This window comes from Piliocolobus tephrosceles, chromosome 3 (genome assembly GCF_002776525.5).
Source record: "Piliocolobus tephrosceles isolate RC106 chromosome 3, ASM277652v3, whole genome shotgun sequence".
NCBI classification, from domain to species: domain Eukaryota; kingdom Metazoa; phylum Chordata; class Mammalia; order Primates; family Cercopithecidae; genus Piliocolobus; species Piliocolobus tephrosceles.
The window spans coordinates 31,859,562-31,870,429 of NC_045436.1; positions in this window are offsets into that span (position 1 = coordinate 31,859,562).

Consider the following 10,868-nt stretch of genomic DNA (forward strand, 5'->3'; position numbering starts at 1 on the left):
CTTACAGCTAAGAGTAGCTATGCAACTAGTCCTCGCTAATATAATGTAAGCAAAGGTCTGCCACATGCATTTCCAGAAAAGTTATTGTTTTCATCAAAATAAAGGCATAAAGTCAGTATGGGCATGTCTTTTGTCATTTACCATTTTTTCATTCTTTTCTTTGGAATGCCTTGAAATCTGGAGGTGAAACAATCATGTGACAATCACAAACAAAGATGGCAGTGTAGGTGGGAAAAAGGTGCTTTGGCCTTTGATGACTTCCTTGAGCAGCTATGTTGTTTTTAACATCATCCTCTGAGTGTCTTTATACATGATTTCAAAACAGCTGTTTTGGCCTATCACACTATATGTTTTAGTGGGATTCTAGTTAACAAGGATTGCTTTCTCTCATTCTATACTGTTACTTTATGTGCTCTGTATCCTTAAAAGTTCATACAGGTAGACTTACCTTGTTTATATTCTTCACCAGTGAAATAATTCTATTATTAGGGAATCATCTTCAACAGAAGTGGTTTGTGGAGGGCAGTCTGAAGTAGTGAGGATGCAGGGAGAGATGTTTAACCAGGTAGACAGAGTAGTCAGATCCACTCTAGCAATTTACTGGTGACAAATGTTAGAGTCAGGTTGATCTCTTATGTCATTGTAGGTCTTCCTTCAGGTGCTTTCTCTTACCAGATAGAAAATAGACATTAGGCTTCAATGTTTTCAACTATTCTAATAACACTATATTGTTTAGCTTCTATAACAAATACCTTGAGCTGCAAAAAGAATATCCAGTGGTGCTTAATGGCCCGAACAAAGAAGGAATTTATTTATTGCTCACTTAATAGTCCTAAGTAGGTGTTCCTGGTTAGCAGGTGATGCTCTTCCATTTAGTGATTTAGAGAGACAGGCTGCTTTCATCTTATGGTATGGATGACCATACCTTTGAGGTCATTTGCCTTGAGCAGAAAAAGAGCACAAAGAAAGAATACCTTGGAAAGAAATGCTTTGGAAAGATCACTTTGGAAAGAACTCTTTGGAAAGGAAACAGTACCTGTCACGTTCACTCACATTCTACTGGCAACAACAAGTCTCATGTGAAAACTCATAGAGGCAAGTGATGTTGGGGAATGTAGTCCTGGCTTGATAACTAATTTCCAAGCAAAAGCTCTATGCCATTAAGGGAAAGCACGCACACTGATATGTAGTTAGCTGACTGAAACAGTCAAAATTAACTGTGGTCAACAAAATTATCTTTTATAGAGGTCCTTTAAATTATGACTATCCAGTTTGAAGATAAAAACAAAACACAAGCAATAAGAATGGCTTCCAGGTATATGAAATGACTTTCTGTAATAGCATTAAATTCATAATACATTATTGGAATAATTATGAAATAATTATTTTCATTTGTCAATGTGTGTCTGTTTTCCTCATAGAATTTATGCAGCAGAAGCACTAAGGTTCACAGTGAAACTAGCAAATAAATGACAGGAAAACATTGACACTTTCCTAATTAATTTTGTATATAAATAACTTTAATTTTATTCTGAGAGTGGTTGGGTATATGGATTTAAACACAGAATTAAGCTCCAGAGCCATTTTATAAAGAGAAATTTTAAAGTAACAGATGTCAAAGAGTCTCTAAAGATGCAAGTTTTCAATATTTGCTAATTTCTATTGTTGGTTTTCATGGACAAATAATACACCATGGTCCTTATGATTTTTCCATTTTACATAATGTCACATAAGCAACATAATGGGTTAGTTTTTGGCAATTTTTGTGTAATTGAGGTTTGGATTTTTTTATTAGCCCACATACTTCTTTTTAAATGAATATATTCTCCCAGTCTTAAAAAGAGTATGTCTTCTTAACGTGTTATTTTTTCTGGCCTTGATGAAGTTTTTTTAAAGCTGGCAAAATTTAAAATTATATTTGGAACAAATACATCCATTCTAAAAGTCTAAAACAAAAATAACACACCACCTCTTTTTGCTCCTTTAATCTCTCTATGATTCTTCTGCTTTGAATGTTTAAATTCAACTTAATTATATTTTACATGCTCATAAATTTTATGATAATATTTTGCCTTTAGATTCTCCACCCCTTATCTTATTGTTGTTTTTAATCAATTGGTTGCATGAGACCAAAAGAGAAATGCACTATTTGCATATAAGAAATAAGAAGCAATTCTGATTTTAATAGCGTTTTAAATCTCCCTTATTTATATGGTAGTCTCCCTATCCATCTTTAATGGTAGAGAAAATTATTTTGGCCATCAGAGATATTTCATTGTTCTAGTAAAAGACATGTTTAGGATATGATAATTAAACTTGTGTTAAACAATAAAATGAAAAATATATGCAATTGAGATTTGGAAGCAGTTGACGATTTGTAGCAGGCTATCCTTTGTGAACACTCTGAATTTAAGGAGCTAAGGTTTAAACATAAAGAAAAATGACAAGAGAATAATCCTCAAAATATTTCATTCTCAGTGAAATAGCTATGTGAGGAAATAAAAAAAACAACATGAAGGTTATATGTGTGCGTCTGATGTCCTTGACATTTTGCCAAATACCAAGAGGATAAATAATATTAGAACAAATGGTGTTCTTGTTTTCAGAGTTGTAGCAATATGACTGAAGCAGTAACACAACTTGAAAGTTAGGGCTAACATTTTAAAATACAAATGTTTTTTCCAAATGAACTCTGCATTCACAGGATCTATGTAATAGGACCATCCCTTTAGGGATAGTTTCCCTCTGATCTTAAGTCACCAAACATTGCCTTAGGCTTCTTCAGCCCTAAAAAAAAAGTATATTTTCAGAAGTAGAGCATGGAACCTCAGTAAAACTTTGTTGGCTAGCTCTTAGTCCTATGGCTACATCTAATAACAGAAGAGGCTGGGAAATAGAATCTTGATGTGAACAGGAGAAAGATAAGAGCCTGGAGTTTGGTAATCACTAGCAGTCTCTAACATGGAAGAAATATTGTTGCTTTTTCTTCTTTTAAAAAGCACAGTTAGTTACAAAATTAACACAAACATCTATTCTCTTCAGAAAAAAATCAAAACATTACAAATGAAAGTTAAATTCTCTTTAATCACTACCACATTTTCTTCTAGCCCTCCCTCAGGCATAATTGCAGTAAGAAGTTTATTGTCAATTCTTGCAGATTACTTTCTCTTTAATAAGAGAGAAGCAATCATTCTGGGAAACTAGGTCAAGGAACGGAGGAAGTAGCCTGTGTAAAAACAGCAATTACATAGTTCTTAGTACCTGCTACCCACTCTTCTAAGAGCTTGGCGCATAATAACTCCTCTAATCATAACAACAAATCCGTGAAGTAGTTATTGTTATTACCACCTTTACTTTACAGATGAAGAAACTGAGGCACAGGAAGGTTAATATGTTGCTTAAGCTGTCAGAATTAATACTGAAATTGCTTTTGCAAATATTGTGAAAGTGAGAAAAACCTGATGTAGGAAAATTGTGACAGTAAAAGAAATGTGACCTAACTGATTCTCTCTTGCTTCTAACCCTCAAGCTGCCCTTGTGCATTCCTGGACATAGGCCAAGCTAATTTTGGGAGGAATTTAGTTTATATTTAACTTTAAAATGAAGACGATAACAGCCTCTTCTCAAAACAAACCTCCTCCTTTTTGGGGGACCAGACCACCTTTGTAAAATGAACAAATTAGTCACAAACTAGAAATTATGGCTCAGGAGTCACATGGCCAGATGCCACAAGATTCCTTACCTCCCAGTTGCTCCTATGGATAGCATCACTATTGTAAATCCTAAGATTGGTGTTAGAGGTATTTTTCAGACCCTGCGTTGTGTTGGATCAGCTGATGCCACCCAGCCCAGTGAACTGGCTCATTTGGTCTTGTGGTACCCACCTAGGAGCTGACTCTGAAAGAGGACAGCTTCAACTCCCCATGATTTCACCCCCAGCCCAAACAATCAGCACTCCCCATTCTGTAGCCTTCTGCCTACCAAACTGTCCTCAAAAGATCCTTAGCCTCGGAATTTTCAGAGGGGCTAATCTGAGTAATAATAAACTCCTGTTCTTCTGCTTAGTTGGCTCTGTATTTATTAAACCCTTTCTCTATTGCAAAAACCTGTTCTCAGTACAGTGGCTTTTCAGGGCAGCAGGCAATATGAACCGTTGGGTGATTGCAATATTCTGTGGATCTGAAATGGAAATGTATGCCATTTCTCTCCAGAGTCTGTGTGCCCTCCACCACCTCTGACAGAAATGATGCAAGATGTGCTGCATTCATGACAAACCTATGAAGACCAGAATCACTGTCCCATTATCAGGAAATAGAAAACTCAACAAAATGTGGAATCATTGTTTTAAGACAAGGGTCAATCGGCAGTGCAGGCCTATGATCCCTAAGAGAAGGGAAACAAATGAGTCAGGTGTTGCAACTGCTCAGCTACTGGAGGTAATTTTTGTACTGTGACACAGAGAAAAAGGACCCAAACAGAGCCTACTGTGATCATGAGTTTTATGAGACACAGATCAGAGTTTAGGGAGGTTGAGACAGGTAGAACTGGTGAGGAAAAGTACCAAGAGGACAAAGCTGCCAACAGAAAAGTTTCCAGAAATCTCATAGAAAGTTATGTTAATCTACAAATGTGTAGAGTCAAAAAGTAGTTCTAGGAAATGAACAAGTACTATTGACCTCTAAAGAGAAAACTGCCTAGTGCTCTCACAGGAACAAGAATCATGGCTGTTTCCAGCAGCCAGAATTGAGAGACACTTTTGGATACATGGGGCTTTCCAGGTAGGCCCTCTGAATGGCCAGGCTTATTGGGACCAAACAAGCCAAAAAGAACACCAAAGACCTGCCCTTTAAAAAATTACAAAAAAATAGATTCACAGAGAAAATAGACATTAACATGTTATATATAAACCCAATGATAAGAGATCTTACATTAAACATAAATCAAATTAATATTCCCATTAGGAGAATAAAGAAATAAGCTTCCAAAAGATAAGAAACACATCTGTAAGTCACTTTACTACCTACCAGTGCAGAATCCAAAACTCTTTAAAATAATAAATGAAAGCAAGCATTCAGTAGCGTAAAGTTTGCAAAGTCAAGCATACAATCCTGAAATTACTAGACTTGCAAAAAGGAGGAATATGTGATCCATAATAACAAGAAAACACTCAATCTCTCTAAAGAAATAGAGAGGCCAGGCATGGTGGCTCATGCCTGTAATCCCAGCACTTTGGGAGGCTGAGGTGGGCAGATCACAAGGTCAGAAGTTCAAGGCCAGCCTTGCCAACATAGTGAAACCCTGTCTCTACTAAAAATACAAAATAAAATAAATTAGCTGGGTGTGGTGGCAGTTGCCTGTAGTGCCAGCTACTTGGGAAGCTGAGGCAGGAGAATCACTTGAACCCAGGAGGCGGAGGTTGAAATGAGTGGAGATCACGTCACTACACTCCAGCCTGGGCAACAGAGGAGACTCTGTCTCAATAAATAAATAAATGAATAAATAATAAAAAAAATAGAGAAGTGATGTAGATGATATAATTAGTAAATAAGAACATTAAAACAGATTTTATAAATATAGTCAATATGCTTAAAGACTTATAGGAAAAATCAGTGAGAAGAGGAATGAAAAATACAAAAATGAACCATATTTTGAGTTAAAAATCAGTACATAAAATAAAAATTTCACCGGAAAAAACTAACAGCTAATGAAATACTGTAGGAAAAAAAGATTCTTCAACTTGAAGACATAGCAATAGGAACTATCCAAAATGAAGAAGATAGGGGAAGATAAAGACTGAAAATAAATTAACAGAGACTCAAATTTTCTGGGAAAATAGTAATCTAGTATAAATTTAATTTGAATTCCAGAAAGAAGAGATAGGTAAAATTATTTGAGGAAATAATAATTTCCAAATTTGATGAAAATTATAAATCAAGGGATGCAAAAAACTCACTAATTTCAAGCAAGATAAAGACAAATTAAAAAATATCAAGGTATATCAAAATCAATTTGCTGAATGAAATAATAAAGAAAAATATTTAAAGTAGCCAGAATACAGCAACAGATTACTATAGAAGAGTAAATACAAGCGTAAGAGTAAATTTCCCGTCAGAAACTATGCAAGACAGAAAACAAGGGAGGTGACTCTCTAAAATACTGGGGGAAAAATCCTGTCAATTTAGATATACACAGCTAAAATACCTTACAAAAATTAAGGAGAAATAGACTCTTTCTCCACAGAAATTTTGCAGAAGAATAATAGCAAAGAGAATTTGCATCTTTACTGCAAAAAATGTTAAAGCAAATTTCTGTGTCATGAAGAATGTGATACCAGATAGAAATTTGGATCTGTAAAAAAGAAATACAGAACTCCAAAAATAGTTAAAATAAAGTTGGATAGAAAAGGCATTTCTTATTATTGTTATCTGCTTCTACAGATAGATGACTATTAAAAGCAAAAATAGTAGCCATGCATTTTGGGGTTTCAGCATACATAAAAGTAAAATGTATACCCACCGTAACACACAAAATGCAAATTAAAACCACATGGTGACAATATTTTGCACCCACTTGAATGGCTAAAGTAAAAAATACTAATTTAAGAATCAAGCAAAGATGACAAGATGTACAGGATTACCTGTATAGGACTATGTGGGTGTGTTCTATACGACTTACTTCCAACTCCCAAAGATAGCTGTGATAGGCTGTGTGTTACTACTTACTCTTAGAATAACCTTGGGAAATTTGCATACTAAGCCTCTGGTTCCTTGTCAATAGGATAACATAAACTTTCGTGCCTAGCACACCGTAAGTACTTAATATGCTTTATCAACTGAGAAAATTTACATTATAAATTCTTGTGAAAATGAATTTATTATTACTTCTTCCCTTATTTTTCTGGCTGCAAAACAAGTCTTACAACTTCTGAACTGAGTCAAGAATGTATTCTATTAGAGAAGAAGCAAATCTGATTTCTTTGTATTTATTGACATCTTTCAAAAACAATTTTACATATACATACAAACTTGTGAAATTTGAGGTTCATAATAATCAAATACATGTTTTGAGAATCAGAAACATGACTTCAACTTCAGTTGATTGATTCAACTTTTGAAATCCAGCATTACATTCCACAAAGATTTACAATGGGTTTAGCATTATATTTTAGTATTTATTTATTAAGCAAGAATTGATAATTAACCATTCTAAAAAAATCAGATATATATATAATATTCAGTGTTGACAAAATTTAAAGATCCCCATGAGGTTGTAGCTGGTAAAATATAAAATGCAAATGTGAGAATATTTTTGTTTTTTAACATTATTGAGGCACAATTGATATAGAAAAATTGCACATGTTTATGCATTTTGATGAGCTTGAACATATGCATATTTGCTTTGTTTTACTTTGTTTTAAATTTGGTCACGAGGTATACAATGGACTCTTTATTTTCTGAAGCTTCAGGGAGGAAGCGGCAGTCAGATATTGCGGAGTGAAATGTGCACCTCAACAAAGGAGCAAGGCTCCTTCACAACCAATCCTAACTTTTCACTGCCAAGCGTCAGTCTAATAGATCATTTATAAAGGCCCATGGTAGAGTTTTTGTAGCTACAAAGGGCCACATTTGGTCAAATGCTTCTGGAACTTCTATTAAGTTTCCAGATGTTTTGGCAATAGCTTTCAAATAACGACAGTTTTTGCTAACTGTAACAATTTTGCTAGTCTAGGCATTGGGATGAACTAGTATTCAACTCTTCCAAGCTGCTTCCCCTGTTCTATAAGGTATGAGTGCACTGTCTCTTTTTCTGCCAGGTTTTGCATTTGATGGTTTCCAGGAACTGCTAAGAGTGAGATCATCCCTGAAGCAGTGACTGCCAGAGGAAGGTGAGAGACATATGGTGGCCTCACAGGTATTCTTTCCAAATCTATATTAAGAGATTACACAGAAAATGTCTGCATCTAAATATATGACTCATGAAATAAAGTTCATAAACCTTTTTTATTTCCTCTTTTGACCCATGATTGGGATTTTGTCTGAATATCAATAATGCCAAAGTAAATATAGAACTGTTAAGATCTCACTGAATTATCCATTATTATAAGGAAATTATAGTAAAGACATTGTGAGCATAGAGACAAAAAAGTAGAACTTATAGGGTTAAAAATAATAGATATTTTACAGTATTTCATGAGACCAAGAGACAGAGCATAAAGAGTTCATGCAGTCTGTGGGGTTGAGGATCTTTCGCTTGTGTTCTGGCACTTTACTTATTATTCTCTTAATCCTGCACACATTGGCTTCTTGTTGAAAAAAAGTCATGATAGAGGACAATCAGAAGTTCTATTGTCGAGAAAGTAAATGAGGAAAATGTGAAAGTTAGGTATGTGAGATTAAATGTGGCCAGCATGATATAGTAGAAGCATGCACACACACACACACACACACACACACACAACCACCCTACAGTAGAAGGCAAAACTCCTGGTTTCTAACTGTAAGTGTACACTTAAAAATGTTGACATTTAGTTTGGGTTGATTTCTCCTACAAAATAGGAATGATATGTAGCAACTTTGAAGCCTACATCATAGGGATTTTGTAAATGACAAATCACATGTTTGTAAATCTCTTTTGAAAAGATGAGATATGTATTTCTACAGAGAAATCTCAAGTCTTCTGGAAAGTAAATATTTAAAAAATCTTCTAAAAATCTGTGCCTTTATTACCTCTTTGTGAATGACTCTACCCTCCATCTAATCATGTTAGCCAAAAATACGGGAATCCTGCAACAACTTTTAAAATCTAATTTAGTGGTATTTTGACAGCACCCACATTGAGACTCCAAGATCAATATAATGAGTTAGGCAACATTGTCTTCCTTAAAGGTTCTCAAGCTATTCTGGACCTACCAGTTTTTTACATTTTGTATCTTATTCATTGACAGGAATGGTAAAACACAAGGTGAGCCCATTCCATAAGGTGTTTGTGACTAAAAGTCTAATGAAAAAGAATTTGAACATGGTCCACTATGAATTTCAGACTTGTTTGATAGGTGATGGGGAGGGGGACAGTGAAAGTTAAATTGAAGACAGAAATAAGAGGATCTGTAAAATAAGTCATGATGAATAAGTTGGAATTTGTGCTATACTGAGAGGCAAGGCTGGAGATGTCAAAGAATCATGGTCCCAGTTATAATGTGAAATGTGCTCAACATATTCCTTGCTTGATTGACCTTTTCACCTCTTACGGAAGGCAGAATGTAGACTGAGTAAAACAACAGTGTTCAATGATGCTGATAAAAAATGACAGTAAAAGATAGAAGCTTCGGTTTAATTGATATGCCCTCACCTTTGATTCTTAAAAGGAAAATTACCAGGTTACATTCAATTTACATGTTTAATTGCCATATGCACTCTTATTGAACCTCTGGGTTTGAGTAAGGTATATTTGGGAATAGTATTTAATGAGTCAGCATACAGGTTATGAAGTATTCAGATTTGAAATATTATCATAAATGTTACACATTTGTACTTACTGTCAAGTGAGGATGAGAATTTAGCAATTGCATTTAAGTATCTTTTATACTTGTTCTTGATTTTATCTCTACTAACATTGCTGTAGTTTAGACACTTTTCTCAAATTTTTTTTCAAAAACTTGTAACTGATATAACGCTCTTCAATCTTGTCCATTCCAAACCATCCTTAACTCTGCTTCCAGAATTGTCTTTAAAACTTAAAAGTCTGATTAGGTTATTACAGTTCCTTAGTACTTTAATTCCTTCAGTGGCATCCAAAGACAAAGAATAAAACAAAATCTATTTTCAAAAGCCATAAACCTGTCTAGCCATGATTCTTACCTCTCTGTCTCATGACTTAAATTAAATGTGGCACATATGTGTGTGTGTATATATACATATATGGATATAAATTATACATATATATCTACACATATATAGTCATTTTTCAATTTTTTTCTGAACACCTATTGCATTTTTTGTTAGAGGAACTTACATTTCCATGGTCAGAGATGAATAATAAACAGCAGCAGCAAAACAAAACAAACAGCAATTCATTAAAACAATAAATATGGTAATATGTTCTGAAGAAAATGAAAGAGGATATGAAATAGAGTGACTAAAGTGTGGAGATGGAATAAGCCGTATTTTCGGTAGGCTGGATCTTCCAGAGGAAGTGATATCTGAACTCAGACTTGAAGTAATTCATCGATACAAATAGCTGGGATAAGCAAAGTCTTAAGAAAAGAGAACAACATGAGGAAAGACCTTCAAAACAGTAAAAACTTCAGAGTAGCTGGAACATAGTCAGGGGTGGGTGGAGAGAATTGGTTTAAGGTGAAATTGAAAAGTCAGTAGGGCCAGGTAGTGTATAATAATAACTTTTAGCAAGAAGAGCAATAACAGTAATGATAACGAATATACAATATGCCAAACACTATTTCAAAAAAGTATTTACTAGTTTTATCTTAACAATATCTGTGTGTCAAAGGAGCTATTATTAACCACTATTTTGCAAGTCAGGACATGGAGCAGAGAGAAAACTAATGGCTTGCCTAAGATCACATAATAAAACTTATAGCTGGTAAATGATAAAATCTGTCACTAACACGGGCAGTCTGACTTTAGAATCTGTAGTTGTAATCATCATTCTACACTATATGTAGGAACTTAACAGACTAAATAAGTATTTTAATTTATTCTAAATGCAATGGGAAGCTAATGCAAAGTAGCAAGCAAGGGAGGTAAGATATAATTTACCCTTCAAAAGGATCCCTCTCGCCACTATGTAGGAGAGTTTGTGTGTTTGTTTGAGGGGGGTGTGCTTACAAAAATGAAAACAGAAGGGTCAGT